Source organism: Micropterus dolomieu, unplaced genomic scaffold, assembly GCF_021292245.1.
Source record: "Micropterus dolomieu isolate WLL.071019.BEF.003 ecotype Adirondacks unplaced genomic scaffold, ASM2129224v1 contig_12707, whole genome shotgun sequence".
NCBI lineage: Eukaryota > Metazoa > Chordata > Actinopteri > Centrarchiformes > Centrarchidae > Micropterus > Micropterus dolomieu.
Genome location: NW_025741693.1, coordinates 1 through 3,654, shown reverse-complemented (window position 1 = coordinate 3,654; position 3,654 = coordinate 1). Strand labels below are relative to the sequence as shown.

The following is a 3,654-nucleotide window of genomic DNA, read 5'->3' as shown; positions in this document are numbered from 1 at the left end:
AGTGTGTTTTATGCTTTTTTTGCCTTAAGGTGTCTTCTACCAGGGTGGCTTCCACAGTCTCCGGCACTCCCATTAAATGGTGGTGTTAAAATCAAACTGAAATCTCTGCCTCATCTCAAAGAGCCTGTCATCAGCTATGTGATGTAGAGTTTTTAATTTATAACATGAAAAGTATCCAACAGGATTTCCCTCCGGCTTTCATTAAATATTCATTAGCAGTTACCTTAAAACTAATAAGCAATACCCTCAAAACCCTGTAAGCAGTAACACCACGTTGAGATGCAGTGTTTCCCTAACCTGCCTGGTTGAAAGTTCCAAATTTGTTGCACCTATGACCACGCCCGATAGTGATGTCACTGAGTACTGACACACCCTGGAGTACACTTCACATCACTGCGATGATGTGAGAACTTTAACCACTGAACATCAGCAAAATCAAGATTTTCAGCTGCTGTTATGTTCGTCTTGGTTAAAATCAAAAATCAAAAACACAAATCTCTGTCTGGGTTTGGCCAGAGTGTGCAAAAAACAGTGTACAGGCTTAGGGTATTCGTATACACACTGTACAGTAGAAGGCAGGAAAAGAGGAATAGTATTCAGCTGTACTTGAAACTATTATTACCAATGTTATGCTGACATGCTACCACACTAGCTGATGGGACTCAAAAGACTTTGAGAGGGTGAACTGGAGTGTTGGACAAGTGGAAAGTTTGACCTAATGGTGTCACTCCATAAAAATCAGGGGATCGGCAAAGTCATTGGGATTAATCGTCTGGATACTATAAAGGTTTGTACAGTATTTCGCAATAACCCACCCAGTATTTTTCAAGACAGACCACCTGACCAAGTGGAACTGACTGGGCCATACTGCAAGCGTTGGTAAAAGATTTTCTAAACCTCTTGAATTGTGGAAAGTTCTTCAAGTAATGGAAAAAATTACATTAACACCTTGGCAGTGCTGTGAAGTTTCTCATCCTTTTTGTCGCACAACATACTGTATATGTAATATGCATATACAATGTGTGTGTATATACATGGCTTTGATTAAGGCCCAGCGTGACACAACAAATGGCGCTGATCTGATCCGGGAGTGTGCTTGTTGGCCCCAGTTGCATGTTGGACGCCTCGCAAGCACTGGCTTGCCAAATCTCTGGGTTTCACTCTTACAAACAGCCGACTTGGGGGATTTGGTTCCCCAGTAATTGTTGTGTGCGATCATTGCTGGGTTCTCCCCTGCTTTCTGCCATGCCCAAGTGGCCATTGTTGTAGTGTTGTTCCCAAGCTGTAATCATAGGCAGATGGCTGCAGGCCTTGCTGCTAGATCTTCATGGGGCTTTCCCCATACAAACAAATTAGATCTGCTCACAGAGAGAAGAGTGATGTAAGGTGTTTGCTAAGAAGGATGCTTATTTCTGAAATTTGGGATGTTGGTTTTGATACATTGCCACCTGGCTATGAATATATTTTTGAGAAGGATTGAACTAGTCTGGTCATCTCAGGCTTCCATACTAGAATGTCCAATTCTTTCTGGAGTGCCAGCAAGGAAAACATTTTTGATCTGGTAAGTTTGAATACGCACAAGAAGGGAGAGAGAGGTTAGTGTCCCACAGTAATAGCAACAAATTAATGGTACCCTGCTGCGGAATGTTCTTGCAAACTTTCTTGTGAGAGAAAATTCCCATTGTGCAATATTTTAAATCCTGCATTGTTTCCATCCATGCTTAGATGAGCTAGCTCCTTTCCTGCCTTCACTGGCGTGGAGCAGTGTTTCTTGCTTTGTGACTGCTGCCAACTGTCAGTGGAATAGTGTGACACAGGCAAGTATGTGTACATATATGTATGTGCATTTGTCCATGGTTAAAACAAAACTGGGACCCATTTCTAAAAACCGACACTAGTGGTTAACAACTCCTGGGTACCTTTTAAAATGGGACCCAGCACCATTTGCAGTATTCTCTGCAGCATAAAACACAGCACGGAGTATCCCCTATCACAAATCTTAAACTTTTGAGTCTTTGCTGCTGCTCTCCGTGGAAGGGCAGCGACAACCCACAACAAAGCCAAACCACCAAAAATAACTTACTGCCGTAGGTGGAAAGTAATGAATTACATTTACTCATGTTACTGTAATTAAGAAGTTTTTTTTGTGTACTTGTACATTATCAAGTAGTTTATATTACCTGTAATTTTACTTTTACTTAAGTATGTTTTGTTTGTAAGTATTGTACTTTGCTACATTTTAAATCACATCCATTACTGAGTTTTAAAAAAAAAACTGTTTTTTAACTCACTGACTGACTGACTGTGACTTTTGCTGCAAAGAAACATTTATAGCTGCAAGCGTGTGATAAATGTCAAACTATCAGACAGCTTTTATTCTTATTATTATGTGTATTTCGCAACAATTAGGCTTCACACATCAGCTGTTTCAACCTGACCTTTATTTTTTTCGTGAGATATGCGGAGAGAGCCCCCAGCTGCAGCAGCACATGGATCTGGATGAAGCCTGACGCGTCTGATTTTACCCATAATCCATCATGATACAGAAAAATAAAAGGCAAAAATAGCATATTCTTAATATTTTAGAGAGCCCCCAAAATTCTCCTGAAACAATATTTTGCTCATATTTTATTAAGAGGAGCCAAGCGCCCCCTGGCTCCCCTGTAGTTTGCTTGTACCTTTAAAAAGTTTTCATAATTTGGTAAGCCAAAAACACATCTGTGCATGACATTGCTAACGTTGGCTGGCACTAGCAATCAGCTACTAGCAACTAGTTACTATTTATGCTAACGCTTATGATGGCCCATTAAAATGACCACCTGTTTAAATGTAAATAGGGAAATAACTTCATATATAGTCCAGTGTTTCCCATTTTCCCAGTCCAGGCCATTATCTAATCTGTTGCACCACAGTTTCATAATGAAGCGAAAACATTCTCAAAACTTCTGATTATAATATATGTTTTGCGCCATTGCTTTGGCAAAGTATCTGTCAAACGAATTAAAATCAAAAGCACAATATGTGCTCTTATCAAATTGCAAAAGACTCTGAAGTATAATAAGTATTGCAACATGAAACCTCCCCCACCTGTCGGTGCGAGCAGTCAGTCACCTGTCTGTAGGATGGCCCCTAAAGAGCCCCTGAACATTTTCGCCCGTTGATAAAGACAGAGGCAATACGACAAATATGACATCCCATCTACAGGAGCGCCACCCGTCATTCTTCGCTAAATTCAAGGTAACACTATCTTGATATAATTCATTTTATAGCATTATTTAAAAATATTTTAAAATCACACATTTTAGAGCTGTAATCACAACACTGTGATATTTTTTCTTACAGTTATCATACCGTGAAAGTATCATACCAGCCCCTGCCTAGTTCACGCAGAGTCATTCGCAGAAATGCCATTGCGAAAATGTTTGCGTCCTTCATAGTCTATGTTCACCACAAACTCTGAACTGCCCTTTTCACTCATGCAGTTGATCTTGCAGTCGTGTTTGTTAGCTTCACTGGCCATAAGCAGGTCGGGTCCAGCTTCAACTGACAAAACAATGAAATGCAATCAAAATTTGTGGCTTGTAACAACGACAGATTGCATGTGTGGATTATCACTCAAGCAGAGCTGGAGTTGCTTAAATAGTCATCAAGCCC

At 40.3% G+C, this 3,654-nt stretch overlaps 1 long non-coding RNA gene across 1 annotated transcript; it reads left to right on the top strand.

Moving 5' to 3' along the window:
• The first annotated feature begins 1,499 nt into the window (after positions 1-1,499).
• On the top strand, positions 1,500-2,580 carry LOC123966109. The gene is made up of 2 exons (XR_006823884.1): positions 1,500-1,821; positions 2,457-2,580. It is a non-coding gene; the product is annotated as an uncharacterized LOC123966109 (long non-coding RNA).
• The last annotated feature ends 1,074 nt before the right edge of the window (positions 2,581-3,654 follow it).